Source organism: Phyllostomus discolor, chromosome 1 (assembly GCF_004126475.2).
Source record: "Phyllostomus discolor isolate MPI-MPIP mPhyDis1 chromosome 1, mPhyDis1.pri.v3, whole genome shotgun sequence".
Classification (NCBI taxonomy): domain Eukaryota; kingdom Metazoa; phylum Chordata; class Mammalia; order Chiroptera; family Phyllostomidae; genus Phyllostomus; species Phyllostomus discolor.
The window spans coordinates 107,110,970-107,131,830 of NC_040903.2; the positions used below are offsets into that span (position 1 = coordinate 107,110,970).

At 38.6% G+C, this 20,861-nt stretch overlaps 1 protein-coding gene and 1 long non-coding RNA gene across 26 annotated transcripts in view; one reads left to right on the forward strand and one right to left on the reverse strand.

The window, feature by feature from the left end:
• The window catches only part of PARD3 (par-3 family cell polarity regulator), a 689,179-nt gene that overhangs the window by 110,379 nt on the left and 557,939 nt on the right, over window positions 1-20,861 (forward strand). The gene's annotated exons all lie outside the window — the stretch shown is intronic.
• LOC118498924 lies at window positions 5,407-9,296 on the reverse strand. The gene is made up of 2 exons (XR_004901418.1): window positions 7,433-9,296; window positions 5,407-5,922 (listed from the first exon to the last, which is right to left on the reverse strand). It is a non-coding gene; the product is annotated as an uncharacterized LOC118498924 (long non-coding RNA).

Sequence of the window (20,861 nt, forward strand, 5' to 3'; positions counted from 1 at the left end):
GCTTTATTACTTTTTATTAAAATCCTCACCTAAGAATATGTTTTTATTGATTTAACTCAGAGAAAGAGAGAAGAGAGAGGGAGAGGGAAAGGGAGAGACAGAGACAGAGACAGAGACATTGATCAGTTGTCTCCTGTGTGTGCCCCAACCAGGGATCGAACCTGCAACCTTCTGGTGATTGCTCCAACCAACTGAGTCATCTAGCCAGATCTTTTTATCTATGAACAAGCAGCAATTACTCTTAAATTGATCTTCCCATCTTAATCATTTGGACCATCTAAGGAATATGTATTCCCATCACTAATCTCTCCAGGAAATTAAAGGATGGAGAAGACACATGACAACATTGATGTACTGTGTATCTCCTTCCTTCCTTGGTTTTCAGAAAATCTTTGTTCCTCACTCTCTTCTATATGAGTGAGCACTAGAACATTAAACAGCAGGTGTTTTGTCTCTCAGGCTGCACAAATGACAATAGAGCTTATTACGATACATTACTTTAAACAGAATTATAATAGTATAATTAGTATGTCTTGTGGAATTTAAGAGTAACATTAGCCCTGGTAGCTGATATTTATATTTTAATTTACCAAGCCCAAGCCCACATAAGCAGGACATTCAGCTGTTAGTCTTTGGGCTCATCTAGTTGGACTGGGCTAGAAAGTACCTTGTGTTTGTCCCATGCCACACATGTATTTATGAGTCCTTTAATGCTTACATTCACCTTCTGCAAATCTTTCTCAAATTTGGCTAGGTGCAAAATCATCTTAAATCCTTATGCATTTCTCAATGCAAAGGCTGTCAAATTAAAATCTCTCTTTTTTTTGCATAATATTTTCATGGCTCGGTGATGAATGAAGTAACAATGCTGTAGCCCTCCATTTTTGTGCTGCTGTTGGTGTAGCCATACCAACTGCCATTGTAGAGTGAGGCACTGTCCTTCTCACTGCAGCCTCTGGGTTGCCTGGACATTGATAAATGCGTTTTGTGAAGCACTACAGAATGATTTTTGGGATGCAGTCCTTTGTTTAGAAGCGGTAGACTTATGTCTGACCTATCAGCATTACTTTAACAATATTTTAAATGTTTTTACTTTTTTCCTGAATTTAAAACAGTTTCTCAGCCTGTTTGTCAATAATCATGTTATGGACTAAGGTATTTATAGTTACATTTGGAAGGATACTGAAAGATCTGGAATATTTTTTTCTTGAGGGTGGAGAATTTGGTATGCAAATCAAGGTTTTGTATACAAATTTGGCTTCCAATTAGGTCCAAACAAGGTCTGAATTAAAAGTTGCATTTAGTTTTTAGAACCATCAATCCCATATTATGTGTTTGTGCCCTACTTTCCCCCATTATGCTTTTAAGGATCAGGGAAGGTGATCAAACCCAGAGGCAGAAGTAGGACAAGTGAGGATGCCTTCAGGGGACAGCAGGAGGTAAACTGGAAAGACCTCAGTTATCTAGTAGTGTATTGATTCTTGAGCCATTGCTGTAGTGCCACCTAGAGCCTGAATTAACTGTTAAGCTTTGACAAGGAGCACAGAGAAATTGAGATGCTTAGATAATTTATATTGTCTTGGGAATCAATAATAACTGAAGTCAGTAGCAGCTTTTTGCTGCTAGGTTAACCACATAATTAGTACATACCATATGAATATACATGCTAGGGATTAAAAAACAATCATTAATGCCTCAGTAATACACTTGTTTACATACGTCCTTATGTTCAATTCACTGTCGTGATTTCTGTTTGCCTCCCTGGATCTGGACTGTATTTTGGGTATATATTAAGTGATATTTAGGATTAAGCAAATCAGGTAATAAAATCATTTTGGTAAATTTATTCATAGTAACATTGTTAATTTAAACTGCTATCTAGCTGTTAATCAGTTTCACATTTTCACATACTTACCAAAGGGTATAAAATCCAAACAATCTTTTAAAAAATTGAAATGGTGCCTCTTCCTTTACTGATCCTGAAAAAGGTAAATGAAGCTGAAAGGAAGAGGTAGCCACAATGTACTAATAAATAAAATCTGTGGCTTTTGGGAAAGATGCTGATCTAATTAGAATAAATGGATAGCAGTTGATTCAGATGAGATCAAAGTTGGCGTGGGTTTTTTTTTGACAAAAGTTCTTTCGTTACCAAATGAATTTCAAACAACCACAACCCTCTGTGTCTTAATACCTCCCTTTCTGTCCCTCTTACCCCCAAATTGAAGAAGCTATGAGGTGCTGCTTGAAAGTATGCACTTTTGTGGTCTTCTGTTGCTTGTTCTGCTGCCAAGGATCTGAAAGACCTGTCATTATTTGCAAAAGCTTGGGGTCAAAGTTTGCATCAGGACATAATTCCTTACAGAGTACAGTGTGACCACTTGCGCCACCTTCGCATGCCCCCTCCACCACAATTTTTAATTGTTTAATAAAAGACTGTTTTCTTGCAACATACTGATCCAGCTTGCATGCAGCATTAGCTTGGTGCCCTTGCCGTTATCATGTAACATCTGTTCTCCAATCTGAGAGTACTAACAAGGTGTCAGTACACATAGCAGTCAGGACAGCAGGGAGCTCCTGTCATTGGCTGACTTCTCCTGGCTGTTGACTATTGATGATGTATGTTCTCTCAGTTCCCAGCATGTCCTTAATTGATGGAAAAGACTACCCAAGGAAGTTCAGCAGCCACAGGTAGGTCACCATTACCAGATGTTTAATTATTGCCATTAGGAAGCATTTGGAAATACCTGGTGAGCTTTCTAAAAGAATAATAATAAGCAAATCCCTTTGGATTTTGACGGATTGGTACTTTTGTAGTGAATGATGATGATTAAAGTGATTTACAGGCAAGTGCTCATGTCTTCTTTGGAACATCTTTATAAAAAGAGGTTATAATGTTACACTCAATATAAAATAGATGTCATATTCCTTTTCATTTGTTCCCTGATTTTTATCAACTGTGCCAAGTTTTAATTAACATGCTTCAATAGTATGAAGACTTGAGCATGCATACTTACATCTTTTAGTAGCAATATTTAATTTTTTACCGAATATATTTATTATATAACATTTCCTGGAATTAGGATCACTTTTCTGGAACTTTAAGGAAATACAGGAATGAAATGTGTTCCAGATTTTGTTTTTGGAAGGTTAAAAATTAAATGAGACAGAAGAGGCCTAGAGATATATCATATTAGAGAGTAGAGAATGGATTTATAATCACTCTTAACATGTGGGGACGAAGGGTGGGTATTTAACAGAAAATGCTCTTGTTTTTTACATGTTTCTTCAGTTTCAAATTTATATTATAAAGTTTTAACATTTTTTGTACCATGTGAGAGAACTGTTTTCAAGCCATCCATCTCAGGTATCTGTTTTTGAGTGTGCATTGAAGATTACAATAAAAAATGCTTTTGGTTTTTGAATTCAGTTTTGAGGAGTGTCGGGAATGTCTGGATCTCTTATTCTTTACTGCCTTCTCTCACTGCTTCTCTCGTTACTCTTCATCTTTGTTCATTCCAGTTCTTGTGGTTTGCCTTATTGGAATTTAATGCTTCTGTTAAAGTCTTGGTTTTTATACCAAATTTCCTAGTCTCCAGTAACTTCAAGATGGACGCACTGGCTCCCCCTTGTATCTGCTCTCTGAATTGTCATTCCTAAGGTTCTTAGTAATACAGCACATAGTGGCTTTAAGAAATGAGACTAATCATAGTCTTCTGAATTTCCTCATCTTTTACAAGTTCTGTAGTGCTATCCTACACAACCTTAACCCTAACCCTTCCCCAGTTCTGTTCTGTGTGCTTAGGACAAACACAGCTGAGGGCAGTGCCTGCTGTACTTTTTACAGATAAAAAAAAACTGATGTGAACTAATAATGTTGGAAAGATTCATAGACAAATACAGTGCAGTGTCAAAAAGTTAAACAGGTGGGCCTAGAAGAGATACTCACATAAATTCAAACTCCACATTTTAGAAGTTGGTAATGGTTGATAAAAAGTTAATTTTACTAACAGCCAACATAGGTGAGATTGCAGAATGAGCATTTTAAAACATGAAAAAAAAATCCCTTGATTATATAAGGGAAATAGTTGTTTTGTTAAACAGGTTTGAAGGTTAAGTATTGTTCAAACTAGAGCTGAACAATTGCTGCGTGGAGTGTTAGGCTCAGAGAAAGCATTTGTCGTGTGCTCTTCTATTTTCATAATAAGAAAGAATACAGTATGATATTAAAGCACTTATTAGGCAATTGGCATGTAGAAGAGGGAATTGGATATAGGTATGAGAAATCAGGGACAGACTGTAATTTTAGGAAGAAGAGATGAGGGTCAAAAATGTTTTAGACATTGGCCCTGGTCAGTGTGGCTCAGTTGGTTGGGTGTCATCCCATAAGCTGAAAGGTCATGGGTTTGATTCCTGGTCAGGATACATCCCCAGGTTATGGATTCAGTCCCTGGTCGGGGCATGTATGAGAAGCAACTGATCGTGTTTCTCTCCCACATCAATGTTTTTCTCCCTTTCTTTTTTCCTCCCTGCCCCTACCCCTTTCTGAAATCAATACACATTTCCTTAAGCAAGGATTAAAAAAAATGTTTTAGACATTAGCGGAAAGCATGGATGTGGGAATGAGCATCATATGTTGAAAAAGAGCAGAGTGTCTTTGTTAGAGAATAGCTGGGAAAGAATCATAAAATGGAAGGTCTTGAAAGCCAGAGTTGAGTTTTGGACTACCATGTACTAGTAAGATGAGTGGTGTGAGAGAATTGGAGAAGAGAGGAGTAAACAGATTTTGTGATTGGATTTAGAGAACAATTTGATATATCAGTAATTTAGCAATATAGGAGTTCTTGTGGAACCATGGAGGTCTATTTCTGTTTTTTTTTAAATCTCTGGGACATTTCTTTTTCCATTGAGAATCATAGATATTTTTTCCGTAGAAAATCAGGCAGTGCATGTTGGACTCTTAGAGCACAGAGTGTGGGTTCAAATGGTTTAGGTTCAAATGCCTTGGGGCTATTTACTGTCTATGTGACCTTGGGCATGTTACTCAACCTTTCAGTGCATCTGTAAAATTATGGTAACTGTTTATTGTAGCGGTGTGCACAAGAATTTTTAAAACATGTAGTCCCTGACTACTTTTCCCTTATATTGTCACATAAAAAAATGACAGTAGCTAACACAACAATAGCAGTTGGTCTGAATGTTTGGTCTTGAATATTAAATATATAGGTCATATATAGGTCATATAATAGAATTGTACCTTAATGGTCACATTACCTAATAAGGTTGCTCCCGATTGGCTAATTCTTGGTACCAGAAATCCTTATGTAAAAGTATAGGCACCTATTTTTTTAAAAAGTCAGTTTGGTGCACAAAGGGTAGGTAATTACTACTATTATTTTTTTTTTTTGGTAAATCAATCAAAATTATAACTTCTTGGTCATATTGGCAAAAACAGTTTTTGGTGTGCCACAGATTTCTAGTAATTAGTGTGTGTGCGCACCATGAGATGAAAAAGGCTGAGAATCACTGATTTATTGCATGGGGGTTGTTGTGAGGGTAAAACCAGTGTTTGGAAGATGATGTCACCTTAGGCATGTTAGCTGTTGTTGCTTTTTGTATGTGCATATCCTTTCCCAGAAGCCAGTAGTGTACTTATCTTTATGAAACTTCTGTTTTTCAGAATTTTACTAGCACCAAATTTGTTTGTCTTCACATAATCCTTAGTAGGGCCAGGTAATCACAGTCACATTCTTATAAAGTTTAATAATAGAGCATCTAATAAAGATAAGGTGTGACTTGTTCCAACTCCATATCTGTATTGATGTGAAACAATTTATAAGGATCCTCTTGTAATAATTGGGTATTTGTGTACATTGGCACAAATGTGTCCCCTCCAGATTTTTCTTTTTTCTGCCCTGTAACCACCTCTCCAAGTAGCATGTCATGGAGAGAGCAGAGTCTTCCTCCACAGGCCTCGCTCCCTGGGGACACCGAGGGCTGTCTGAGGGCGCTGTGGGATTGCTCAGGCCAGAAATTCAGTCTCCATGCACATTTACTTTCTTTAAAAAAATTAATTATTTTTTGTAGTTTTTTCATTACCATTTGTCTCCTTATACGTTTTTCCATCTCCACGCATCTCTTCCCTCCATGGACATTTTCATATAGAGATGTTCTGTTGGTGAGGCCCCTCTGGAAGGGAGAGGTTTGGTCTCCCTTCCAAACCTCTGTTCATTTTCTCAAGCTGTTCTTGCTATTTTCATGTTCCTTTGTAGGAGCATTTTCTTTTCAGAGGAGGGGAAGTTTGTCAAAACAAGGAAAAAGATGAAAAGATATGATTTTTCAGTCCTGAAACATGACGGACATATCTCTGTAGGGAACTGAGGAAAATGTGTGAAGGAATGTATGAGGGAAAAGGCTGGTAGGATTTGTTTGCCGACTAAGAGATCACAAAGTGGAATTAAGGGCTTTAGAAAGACATCAGATATTTTCGATTTAACTATCTGAAACTGAGGCTTTTTTGCTTAAGTCGTTCTACTCCTAATTATTGTCTCCATTTTAACATTTGAACATAATTTGTTTCCTCCTAAAAATGCAGTCTTTATAACCTTGCCAAAATAACATTTTTCCTGATTAATCTGTATATAAGACCCTTCAAACTTCTCTTTCTTAAAAGTGATCTCTGCTAACACAGTTTTTTCTTTTAAATGCATAAGTCTTCTTTTTACAATTTTTCCATGCTGTGTCCCCTTCCAGCGCCAGAGCTCTAAGGTTTGCCATTTAAATGAGCACCTCTGTCTTTGTGCCCTTTGGGCTCTGCATTCCGTTTGCTCTAGCTCCCAACGTTTTATTTGAAATGCACATCTCTATATAAGCCAGGTTTTAACCCACTTACAGTTTGTTACCCTGCATATTGGTTTCTTGTTACAGCTAAAGAACTAGCTATTTGTTGGACGTGGTTGCAGCGAGCCTGGCATGTTTCATTCTATAGAATTTGCCTGTCTTTTCTATGTGGGATCTTCTAGTGGAGGTTTAGGCTCTCTAAGAACTTTGAGACTCTGTGCCAGGTGTGTGGGACACACTGCATTCCACAGACAGCACACACAACAGTCAGTGGACTGTATCACAGGGGTGTCAGACTCATTTTCACTGGGGGCCACCTGAGCCTCGCTGTTGCCTTCAAAGGGCTGAGGACTGTAATTTAGGACTGTATAAATGTAACTACTCCTTAACTATTAAGGAGTTGACATTACATTCGGCCCTTTGTAGGCAACCGTGAGGTTGATGTGGTCCCTGGTGAAAATGAGTTTGACACCTCTGCTATATCATGTCAGGTTGTTTACTGGATCCTTCCATGCTATACTATTGTCTTTACCTGAAGGATACTGGCCATTTTGGCATATTAGTATTATGTCTTGTCCTCATCTCCAGCCTCAACATCATGTGGTTATTCAGGAGAATGTCTCAAATGAGGTGCATTCCCTGTTTTTTAGGATCTAGTGTTTGCCTTTGGAAGGAAATGAAGAGAGACCTGTTCCTTAAGGAAACAGGATTTAAAAAAAAGGTATGAAAGCTTATTTGGCCATCAGCCCAGATCAGTCACATAGTGCCTGACATGTGCTTCCCTATGCTAGTGGTGGAGGGGACTAGCCAAGTGGCCTGCATGTCCTGACGTCATGCATGTGTCCACGCAATGTGCACCGAGCTTGCTTGGGAATGCAGTGAGAACCATGAGGAAGAAATGCTGGTGTGGTGTGCCAGGTGCTGATAGGCAGTGAGGATTATTTGTTAAGCAAGAATAGATACTGATTCTGCTTCATGGAATTTCTGTTTAGGGGCCAACCATTAATTGTGTTTTCAGTTTGAATTTATGAATTTTGCAAGGAGGATGACTGTGAATGCTGAAATCTAAAATGTGAACAGGAGATAAATGACCTGTTAGTCCACTTTGTTTGCCAAGAAAAGAAAAAAGAAAACCTAAACAAACAAACAAGCAAATTAATAAATCCTATTATCCAGAATGAAAAGGGTCTAAAGGAATTTTTATGATACACATTTTTTAAAACCCATTTCTCTTCCACAATTGAAATTGCTCACGAATGTTAACCTCCTGGGCTTTGCTTTCAGTGACTTCTTAGCACTGTTTCTAGTCAGAAGATGCAGCTGTTGGTGTCATCATTTCACATATTCTTGCCAGTTGGGTGATCTCAGCGTGCCAGTCCTAGAGCCTGAGGAGCTGGAGGTGTTCCAGCTAGTGTGTGGGCTTCGTGGAGCAGACATGTTCTGAGGAAGGACTTACTGAGTCACCCACACCAGGCAGGCTCTCCAGGGTACCCTGGGGACTGTCACCATGCTGGGCTTCGGCTGAGGAGAACTTGACACTAAGTTAGGATGGGGTCTTAGTCTGAATGCTGCCCTGTCCAGAGCCTGATGGGAAAATGTCTACATCTGACATCTGGCTCTAGGGCAGGGAAGGGACTTCACTGAGTCTCTGTGTCAGCCTTCTTGGTGTACGTGTAGGCTACTCCTTTACCTGTAGGCCCTTGTGTGCTGGTGGTAGAGCTGTTTTATGAGGAACTTGTGTGAACAGAGAAGAGTAGCTGGGAATACACCCTTTTAGGAAGGAGTGCCTAGGAATTGGCAGCGCTCAGTACATAATAGAAAGACTGATCATAAGAGTGTGTGTCATTCTCTGCTCAGACCACCACCACCACCACCACCACCACCACCACCACCACCACCATCAAAATACATGGGAAGTCTTTGGCTGTATTGATTTTTGCCATTTGGGACAAAAATCTCATTTTTGTGAGGGTGCTTCCGGGAGCATGTTATCTTCCCCGGTTCCCTTCACTCTGGGAGACAATGCCTCACTGAGTCAGTGGGCTGCAGCTGTGGTTACTTATTTATAAGTTGAGCTGTAAGTGTTGAGTTCCTCCAGAGTGTGATCAAGTGTGCTGATTTGTACCTTTTTATTTTTCATTTTAGTATCCTTTTGTGCTTTCTGACCTGAGTGCTGGTGACATCTCCATAACTAATGAGTGAATTGACTGTGAAGATAATTTCTAAGAGCATACCCAAACACTCAGTTTTTGCAAAACTTTTTCTGATCACTTAAGCAACTTAAACGAATTTCATTTCACCTTTAGGCTTCTTCCTCTGCTCAGGCCCCCAGCTCCCACTACACTGACTTCTGTGCTTTACAAGCCATGTGCAAATGCAAGTGCTCACACACCTTTGCACACTTGTGCAGTCCTCCATCAGACATGACTTGTTGGAGGCTGTAACTCTCACAAGCTCAGGAATCTGCTGTATTTGGTCCATTTAGTGCTTCACATACACAGTTCCTTAGCCATGTTTGAGGAGGATTCATTTGTAGTGACTATAGTAAGATTATCTTGGCTGTTCCCTGAAGGGCAGCAGGGATCTAGCCCATCTAGGAAGTGTTAAAGGATAGGCTGTCTGAGATAACCAGGCTTCCCTCTTTAAAGCCATCACTTGTAGGGACCTCGATTTCCAGGTTTGCACAGTGTTCTTTAGATTCCACAGCATCACAGGTGCTCTTGGTCTTATCAGTGACCCCTCACGGCGTCACCAACATGAAAAGAGAAGCATTCATAACAGCTCTTGGATTTGTTTTAAGACAAAATACATCAATATTAACAAATAAACCATAAAACATTCATGAAAGTTTTTGGAGTTCCTTTTAAGAATTTCTTTTGAAGTGGACCTAACATTGTTGCATTTATTACAGTCACTCTGCAGCTTTCAACTTGGCTTTATAGGTTTTTAATCTTGGTTTCACATGTGTGTTTTAACATTGTGTAGCATTACATGAAGTTTTGGTATGTTTATAAAAATCAGATGCAGTTCTCAGACCCATGTGCATGCCACATGGCAATATTAGGATGGAGAAAGTGTTTCTATTTATAAATAAATATATTCATGAGTATTTAAGGTGTGATTTGCATACTGAGTTTCTACCTGGGATTGGTATATCTCTATGTGCACAGAGAAGAATAATGAAACATTAGGGGCTCATTGCACCCTACACTTTGACCTTATTCTTTGAGGTTTTATTTTAGACTACTGAAGCTGTTAATGCTCTCACCCTAGCAGCCTGTTTCAGATACTGCAAAGCTAGGATGCCAAATGTTTGTTACATCTTTTTTTTTAGTTTTTTAATATATTTTATTGATTATGCTATTATAGTTGTCCCATTTGTTTCTCTGCTTTATTTCCCTTTGCCCTGCAACCCTCTCCCACCAGCATTCTACCCCCACCCACCTTGCCCCTTAGTTCCTGTCCATGGGTTGTACATATAAGTTCTTTGGCTTCTCCATTTCCTATACTATTCTTAACCTCCCCCTATCTATTTTCTACCTACTATTTATGCTTCTTATTCCCTGTACCCTTTCCACCATTCCCCCCTCTGCCCCACCCTATTGATAACCCTCCATGTGATTTCCATTTCTGTGGTTCTGTTCCTGTTGTAGTTGTTTGCTTAGTTTGCTTTTGTTTTTGTTTTAGGTGTGGTTGTTAATAACTGTGAGTCTGCTGTCATTTTACTATTCATATTTTTATCTTTTTCTTAGATAAATCCCTTTAACATTTCATATAATAAGGGCTGAACTCCTTTAACTTGACCTTATCTGAGAAGCACTTTGTCTATCTTTCCATTCTAAATGAAAGCTTTGCTGGATAGAGTCTTCTTGGATATAGGTCCTTGCCTTTCATGACTTTGAATACTTCTTTCCAGCCCCTTCTTGCCTGCAAGGTTTATTTTGAGAAATCAGTTGATAGTTTTGATACTTCTACAAACTGCTTTGTAGGTAACTGTCTCCTTTTCTCATGCTGCTTTTAAGATTCTCCCTTTATAATTTTGGGTAACTTAATGATGATGTGCCTTGGTGGTGCCTTCTTGGGTCCAGCTTCTTTGGGACTCGCTGATCTCCTGGACATCCTGGAAGTCTATTTCTTTTCCCAGGTTAGGGGATTTATCCTTCATTTTTTTGTTCAAATATGTTTTCCATTTCTTGCTCTTCCTCTTCTCCTTCTGGCACCCCTGTGATTCAGATGTTAGAATGTTTAAAGTTGTCCCAGAAGTTCCTAAGCCTCTCCTCATTTTTTTTGAAGACTAAATTCCCACTGCAATTCCCACAGATTTTTATAGCCAGAGATTTTGTGGCTTATTTCCCCACACTGTAATCCGAGTTTGGGTGGTCTGTCTTGCTCCTCAGAGGGACTGTCTGGTCCACCAGCCATTGCCTTGCCCACTGGGTTCTCCAGCTGCTGCCTTGCTGCACGTCTTCTCTGCCCTGGCTGCCTGTCTCCACCCATCCTGCCAGTCTGGATGAATGTTTCTTCTTTAACTCGTTGGTTGTCAGACATCCATACAGTTTGATTTTCTGGCAGTTTTGGTGGTTGTTTGTCTTTAAGTTTGTTGTTGTCCTTCTTTTGGTTGTGCATGGGGGCAAAGCGTATCTACCTACTCCTCCATCTTGGCCAGAAGCCCTCTGTTTATCACTTCTTGGTTGAAAATTTTCAAAAGCTGTCGTGTCATAGGATTTCTCTCACATAGATGTTAGCAGGTACTGATACTGATTGGAGGCCAAAAAGTGAAACTATGTTGTGTCTGCTTGCATAATGAGAAAGTTAAGGCTGCAAGCCTGTCTGTACACTGATTGCAACAAGAAAAGAGGAATTTTCATAGTTTTTTGTTTTTCTTTCAGGTGTAGATGTGCTCCTGTGGGCTTGAAGAGAAGTCTTTAAAGTTTCCATTTTTACTGCCCATGTACTGTTTATGTCTTAGAGTACAACACAGTTAAAGTTTGTGGAATTGTATTGGTAAGATTGCTGGCTTTGTGAAAGTTGCACAATAGATTTTGAAGGCACCTTCTTCATTTATTCATCCCTCCTCTCTTTGGTAAATGCATGGTGAATGCTTATGATATGCTCTCCCAGATGCTGGGCACAGAGTGGGTGAGGACAGGTCTGGCCCTAGGAGCCTGCTTCTCAGCTTATCGCTCACAGTACGTCGTGGGCATTGTGAGGGGATTCACAGGAAGGGTTGAGTAATGGGCGGTTGTTCAAAGTGTGATTCCTGTTAGGTACAAACTGAAGTTTTCTGTGTAAAAAACTGTCTTGTTTTATTGGAAGCAATTTAACCTCCCCTCGTTACTTATAAAGTGAATGATAGCTATCAAGGTTAAGGAATAAATTAATAAAGATCTTTGCTTAACTAAAATAAAATGTTTTTATATATCTAAAAAAATAATTACCTACACAGGAGGCAATATCAAAGATGAGAGATGCATGGAAATTTGGAGAGGAGGACAGTAATCATTATATAAGAACATGCAGTTATGGAATTGGAGATGTGACACGGGCAAGATTCCTATCTTAGTAGCTCCACGTGCTTCTGCGAAGGCTATTCTGTGATTGACATAAAGTGCTAGGAGGACTTTTCTGTCAGGCTCTGAGTGGATGATGATCATACTTTGTTTTGTTGCCCAGTTACTATTATGCTGTCTGAGGTGTGAAGTGATGTTAATGACCATTTTCAATGAGAAATAACACTGTATAGCATTGCTATCATTTAAACATATTAAAAAATACTGTGATTTAGGAAGAGCATCTAGGGGAGAGAGATGGAAACTTAGGTGTTTAATTTGAAATGCAGCTTGGAAATTATTTGGACAGCAGAAAAAGCTTTAGGGCAAAATTTCAATTAAAAAGTACATTATTTTCAGAACTATTCAGGAGGGAGGACAGTCTGTTTTTCATGTACCTCCTGGACTTAATTATGGTTACAAATAAAATGTTTAGCTAATTGTGGTCATTTATCTGTACTAATCCAAAAAAAAAGAAGTTAGTGATAATGGTTATTTAGGAAGAACAAAATTTATTTTCTTATTGGAAGCATTTAGAAATTATAACCACATTCTGAGTATTTCTAACTTGCTTCTAAAAGCTCATTCTTTTGCACTGTTACCGTGTTTTGGGGGGTTGTGTCCTCATTCCCATAATGTTTACTTTATTGATGTTCAGTTGTCCTAGTGGTTTCTTGAGAGCTAATCAGTTAAAAGAGAATTTGTTTTCCATTTCCTATTTTAGTTTAGTAGTAGAACATTATCTAACTACATAACAGGAAAGAATTAGAACTTGTCAAATAAAAGAAACACATTGTTATAGTTTGTTCAAAACGTATTAATCAGTTGGTAACCTCCCCCTACCTGTATTTTGACTTTTTTTGCAGTTTCTTAGAGTTTTTAATTCATTCATTGGTCCAGTATTCACTGTGGCTGCAGGAATCAGGCTGCGCTCAGTGCGGAGAGGGGTAGCTGCCTTGCCTGTCAGCTCTGTCCACTCCCCCCCCCCAAAAAAACCACACCGATAAAGGGCCTGTCTAGATCAAGTTCAAAGCCATGTGGCCGAGGTCCTGGGGCTGCGTTTGATGCCTGAGCTCCAGAGGCAGTGCTGGGCTCATTACTCCTTGGCATCAGGCCCTCTGAAACATGGGGCTCCAACTGGTTGTCTTGGTCCTCCTCTCCCTCCACCCTGAGTCCATCCCTTGCAGAGGCTGAGGAAGCTGGTGTGGCATGGAGAGTTGCGTGGTGGTGCCAGCGTTCTCCTCTCTTCAGCCCTGTCTCTGCTCTCCCTAGGAGTGGTGACACTGATGGATTGGACAGAGGCGCCTTAGAGCTCCAGGTTCCAGGGACAGAGCCCCAGAGCCCAAGCAGTCTTGTTGCCATGGCCACAGCTTCTACTCTTTTAAAACTAAGTTTCTTAGTGTCTTAGTGAGAACACATTTACAAAAAATCCTTAACTTTCTTTTGGTGGCAGTGTTGACTCTGGAATCCCATTATCTTTGTTCTTCATTCAATTTAATTTTCTATAAACCACACTGTCTGCTTGTCTGGTACCTCTCTTATAAAATTAGGTGAGCATTCCAGCACCACAAGGAAGCTTAGTGCAATAAGAATCTTGATTTTACCCATTTAAAAATTTTTTAACCTTATCAGCAAATCAGTTTATTAAAATTCATAAACTGTGTGAGAAATTGAACTCCTCTTTCCTTGTCCCTGAGGATGCTGTTGCACCAGCCGAGCTGCACATGCCGAATGAAGGTCTGATCCTTGTCAGCCAGCAGGGGTTCATTGTGGCCACATGCAAAGACTACATAGTTGTCATGCCCCTTAAATGACTTCCCCCAGAAACTGGAGTCCGACTGCCAAGGGGCACATCTGTTATCCTTATATTGGAGATTTGTTCTTGAAATAAGCTGCCAGGAAGAATTCCAGGATTGCATGTGCATTAGTGGTAAGTGCAGCACTTAGTGTGCCTAGAACCTTGAAGATGACTCTTCTCTTCAGCTGCTCTTGGCCATGTCAGCCAGTGCCAGCTGCACCATGGCACCAAAGAATAAACCTGCACTCATGTCACAGCATTCAGAAAGTTGTGGAGCACAGAGCTATGCCCCCAGGACTTACCTGCTCTTTGTGTGAAACAGTTTAAAAATATTCAGCCTGGCAAACTTGCACTGACTTGGGTAAAGACTTTGGGTCCTTCTATGTTTTATGGGTTTCCAAATACAGGGCATATAACTCCTCTAGGCCTCGTTCTTAGGCACTGGGATGTGTAGCTGCAGGCTTGACTCAGGAAGCCCCAAAAGGCACAGAGAAGTTGTTCTGAATATTGTTTGTCTCAGAGTTCAATATCCAGTCATCATGCCAGCTTTGCGATGTCTTAATGCCTAAAAAATGATGTGGGCAGTGAATGGAATAAAACTCTGAAACACACACACACACAAACGCACACACGTACACTTCCCTGCACGGAGTCTTTTACTTTTACACGTTTTGTACTTTTGTTTTAGGTTTACATGAAAAATGATGTTATTTTAAAATAGAGACCCCTCCCTGGCTGGCATAGCTCAGTGGATTGAGTGTGGGCTGCGAACCAAAGCATTGCAGGTTCGATTCCCAGTCAGGGCACATGCCTGGGTTGCAAGCCACGGCCCCCAGCAACCGCACATTGATGTTTCTCTCTCTCTCTTTCTCACTCCCTTCCCTCTCTAAAAATAAATCTTAAAAAAAAAATAGAGACCCCTGAATTAAGGACTTTCCAGTGGTACTTTATAAATATCAAACCACAAACAGATTTAGAGAAGGCCTTTGTGCCTACTTAACTGACTTATGTAGATTGTATAGGACTATAAAGCACATAGAATGCCTTATATACTCACTGTACAGAAGTTCTTTGAGCTCCCCCTGCCCCTGCAAGCTTACTTGAGATATAATTAACATAAAACATTGTGTAAGTCTAAGGTGTACAACATAATGATTTGATATACATATATATATATATTGTGTAATGTTTACCACATAAAGGTTAGTTAATGCAGTCCTCACCTCACAGAATTACCTTTTTTGTGTGTGTGCTGACTCCAGTCTCTGGGGGAAGTCCATTGGGGGGTATGATAACTATGTAGTCTTTGCTTGTGACCACATTATACCCTCCCTGGCCACATTTAAGATCTACTCACTCAGCAAACTTCAAGTAACCAGCGTAGTAGTGTTAACTGTAGTCACCGTGCTGTAGAGTACATTACATCCCAAGAAGTTATTTTCCTTATAACTGGAGGTTTATATTCTTTCGCACATTGTCCCACCTCTCAGCTTCTGCAATCATCAATCAAATCTCTGTTTCTGTTAATTCTGCATTTTTAGATTTTACATTTAAGTGAGATCTTATTTATCTTTCTCTATCGGGCTTATTTAGCACAGTGCCCTGAAGGTTCATGTATTTGCAAATGGCAGGACTTCCTTTTCATGGCTGAATAATATTTCCAGTGGGGTGTGTATGCATGTGTATTATATTTTCTTGACCCATTGACAGGCACTTAGGTTGTTTCCGTATCTTTGGAGATATATGCAGAAGTGGAAATTCCGTATCACATGGTAGTTCTAGCTTTAATTTCTTGAGGAACCTCCATAATGTTTTCCATAGTGGTTGTATTAATTTTTACATTACCACAAACAGTGCACAAAGCTTCCCCTTTTCCATATCTTCACCAGCATTTGTTATCTCTTTTCTTTTTAGTGAGCAGGTATGAGGTGATATCTTGTTGTGGTTTTGGTGTGTTGAGCACCTTGTTGTGTACCTGTTGGTCATTGGTATGTCATCTTTAGAAAAACGTCTGTTCTTGTCTTTGGCCTGTTTTTTGGTTATTTTTTGTTACTGATTTGTATTAATTCCTTATATGTTCTGGATGTTAACCTCATATCAGATGCATGCTTTGCAGATACCTTATTTTTTGTACATTGCCTTTTCCTCTTGTTGATTGTTTCTTTTGATGTATGGAAGCCTTTACTTTGACGTAGTCCCACTTGTTTTGTTTTTTTGCTTGTGATGTCAAAAAATTGCCAGGACCTATGTCAAGGAGATTTTCCCTATGTTTTCTTATACTAGTTTTATGGTTTCAGGTCTTACATTTCAGTTTTTATCTTATTTTGAGTTAAATTTTGTGAATGGTGTAAGACAGGAGCCTGGTTTCACTGTTTTGCATGTGAATGTCTGTTTTCCCAGCACCATTTACCTAAAAGGCTATCTGTTCTCCATTGTGTATTCTTGGCTTCCCTTGTCAGACTGTGTATGTATATGAGGGTTTATTTCTGAACTGTTGATTCTGTTCCATTAGTCTTTGTGTCTGTTCATCACCATTTATCACCCTACATCCCCCTCCACCTCCCTCTACCAGTCACCACATTTTGTCAGTGTCCATGAGTTTTTTTCTTTTATATTTATCTTTTTTGCTCAGTCCCTCCACACTCCTCACCCAGCCCTTCTGCCCCCTGCAGCTGTTAGGCTGCTCTCCATCTGAGTCTGTCAGTCACTATTTTGCTAGCAAACTTGTCAGTTCATTAGATTCCACATAAGAGTGGAAGTCATTTGGTATTTATGTTTCTCTGACTGGCTTATTTCACTTAGCACAATGTTCTCTAGGTTCATCCATGCTATTGCAAAGGGTAAACTTTTCTTCATTTGCCCTGGATAGTGTAGCTCAGTGGATTGAGCGTGGGCTGTGAACCAAAGGGTCGCCAGTTCAATTCCCAGTCAGGGCACATGCCTAGGTTGCAGGCTATGTGAGAGGCAACCACACATTGATGTTTTTATCCCTCTCTTTCTGCTTCCCTTCCTCTCTCTCTAAAAATAAATAAATAAAATCTAAGTAAAACATTTCCTTCATTTTTATGGCTGAGTTGTGTTCCATTGTGTGAATGTAGCACAGCTTTTTTAGCCACTGGTCTACTGATGGGCACTTGGGCTGTTTCCAAATCTTGGCTATTGTAAATAAGACTGCAGTGAATATAGGGGTGCTTATGTTCTTTTGAATTAGTGTTTTGGGTTTCTTCAGATAAGTTCCCAGAAATGGAATTACTGGGCCACATGGCAGTTTTATTTTTAATTTTTTGAGGTATCTCCATGCTGCCTTCCACAGTGGTTACACCAGTCTGCATTCCTACCAACTGTGCAGAAAGGTTCTCCTTTCTCCACATCTTCTCCAACACTTGTTTGTTGACATATTGGTGATAGTGATTCTGACAGGTGTGAGATGGTATCTCATTGTGGTTTTAATTTGCATTTCTCTGATGATTGGTGATGCTGAACATCTTTTCATGTGTCTGTTGGCCATCTGTATATCCTCTTTGGAGAAGTGTCTATTCAGGTCCTTTGCTATTTTTTAAATTGGATTGTTTGTTGTTTTTGGTGTTGAGTTTTATACATTTTTAATGAATTTTTGATATTAACCCTTAATCACGTATATCATTGTGTTCCAGCATACAGTGGATTGTCTTTTCATTTTGTTGATGGTTTCCTTTGCTGTGTAAAAACTTTTTACTTTGATGTAGTCCCATTTGTTTTATTTTTTTGTTTGTTTCCCTAACCAAGGGGATATGTCATAAAAAATATTTCTGTGAGAGATGTCTGAAATTTTACTGCCTATGTTTTATTCTAGGATTTTTATGGGTTTCAGTGTAACATTTGAGTCTTTAATCCATTTTGAATTTGTTCTTGTGTTTGGTATAAGAAGGTATTCTAGTTTTATTTTTTTGCATGTATCTGTCCAATTTCCTCAACTCCATTTATGGAATAGGCTATCTTTACCCATTGTATGTTTTGCCCCCTCTGTTAAATATTAATTGACTATAAAGGTGGTTTATTCCTGGACTCTCTGTTTTGTTCTGTTGATCCATAGTTCTGTTTTTATGTCAGTACCATGATGTTTTGATTACTGTGGCCTTGTAGTATAGTTTAATACCAGTTAGCGTGATTCCTCCAACTTTGTCCTTCTTTCTCAAGATTGCTATGGCTATTTGGGGTCTTTTGTTGTTCCATATAAATTTTTTTAATACTTGTTCTAGTTCTGTGAAATACGTCAATAGTATTTTGATAGGAATTATTTTGGATCTATACATTGCTTTGGGTAGCATGGACATTTTAATGATGTTAATTCTTTTTCTCCATGAACCTATTTCCACTTACTTATATCTTCAATTTCAGAATTTAGTGTCTCACAATTTTCCAAGTACAAGTCTTTTACATCATTGGTTAAATTTATTTCCGGGTATTTTATTCTATTTGACGCAGTTGTGAATGGGATTGTTTTCTTAGTTTCCCTTTCTGATAGGCTGGTTTCATAAAATGAGCTTAGGAGTCTTCCCTCCCCTTGAATGCTTACAATAGTTTGAGAAGGATAGGTGTCAGCTCTTCTTTGAATGTTTGTAAAATTTACCTTGTGAAGCCATTCCGTCCGGAACTTTTGTTTGTTGGGAGTGTTTGATGAGTGGTTCAGTTTCACTGGTTGTAATTTGTGTATTCAGATTCTCTGAATCTTGCTGAATCAGTTTTGGTAAATAGTATGTTTCTAAAATTTATCCATTTTGTCCAGATTGTCCAATTTGTTGGCATATTGTTGTTTGTAATATTTTTCTTACAATCCTTTGTATTTCTTTGGTGTCAGTTGTTACTTCTTTTTTATTTTTAGTTTTATTTATTTGTGTTCTCTCTCTTTTTTCTTGCATCTGGTTAAAAATATGTCAATCTTGTTTATTTTTCAAAGATCCAGCTCTTGGTTTCATTCATCTTTTGTATTGTTTTTCACACTCTAATTTTGTTTATTTCTGTTTTGACCTGTATTATTTATTTCTTTCTATTTTGGGCTTGGTTTATTTTTTAAAATTTCTTTAAGTGTAAAATCACATTTTTTATTTCAGATTTTTATTTTTTCTTGGGATAGGTTTATAATGCTATGCATTTTCATCTTAGGACTGCTTTCACTGTGTCCCATAGATTTTGGATTGTTGTGTTTTAATATTCATTTCTTTCAAGGTACCTTTTGAGGTCTTCCTCCATCTCATTGTTCACGCACTCATTGTTTAGTAATATTTTATTTAGCTTCCATGTTTTGTGCTTTTCAGTTTCTTTCTTGTTATGATTTCTAGTTTCATAGCATTGTGAACAGAGAAGATGCTTGATATGATTTCTGTCTTCTATAATTTATTGAGACTTGTGTCTTAACTTGTGCTGCAATGTGCAATATATTCTGTTGCTTTGGGGTGAAATGCTGTGATAATACCAATTAAATCCATGTGATCTAGTGTGTCATCTAATGCCAGTGTTTTCTTGTTTGTTTTCTTTCTGAAAGATCTATTCTTTGATGTCAATGGGGTATTAAAATCCCGTACTATGGCTATATTACTGTCAGTCTTTATTTATGTCCATTCAGGTTTGTTTTATGTATTTAGATGCTGGTGTGCTGGATTCATAGATGTTTACTAGGGTTATATCCTTTTGTTGGATTGCTCCCTTTATCATTACATAGTGTCCTTTATCTCTTACTATAGATGTGGTTTTAAAGTCTGTTTTGTCAGGTATAAGTATTGCTACCCTATCTTTTTATCCCTTTTCATCTACGTGAAATTTTGTTTTCTGTCTCCTTTAGTCTGTGTGTATCTTTCATTCTGAGGTGGGTGGTGTCTTGCCGAAAGCATATATAGGTTTTGCTTTCTTATCCATTCTGCTACCCTGCCTTTTAATTGGAACATTTAAGCCATTTACACTTATGGCAATTATTAACAAGTAGGTATTTACTGCCATTTCATTCTTTTAACTCTCTTCCTCTCTCCCTCTTTCCTTCCCTCCCTCCCTTCCTTCCCCTTTTTATTCTTCTTCCAGGCCCTTTAACATTTCTTATAATACTGGCTTGGTGGTAACAAGCTTTTCTTATCTTTTTCTAGTCTGTTAAGCTCTTTATTTCTTCCTCAATTTTAAATGATAGCATTGCTGAATAAAGTAGTCTTGGTTGTAGGTCTTTGCTTTTCAGTACTTTTGACTATGTTTGCCCTGAATTGTTTCTGGTGAGAAATTAGCTGACAGTCTTAAAGGAGTTCCCTTGTTAGATCACGGTCTTTCTCTTGTAGCTTTTAAGATTATCTCTTTATTTTTAACTTTTACCATTTTCATTATCAGGTATCTTGGTGTGGGCCTCTTTGTGTTCATCTTGGTTGGGACTCTCTGTGTCTTGGACTTGAGTGTCTTTTCCCTTCACCAAGGTTAGGGAAATTTTTGGTTATTATTTCTTCAGATAGGTTCTCAATCCCTTGTTCTCTCTTTTCTTCTGGTACCCCTATCATGCAGATATTGTTACGCTCCAAGTTGTCCCAAAGGTCCCTCAAACTATCATCTTTATTTTTTTTTTTCTGTTTGCTGCACTGATTGGGTGTTTTTTTCCTACATTGTCTTCCAAATTATCAATTCAGTCCTCTGCTTTATTCAACCTAATGTTTATTTCTATCAGTGTA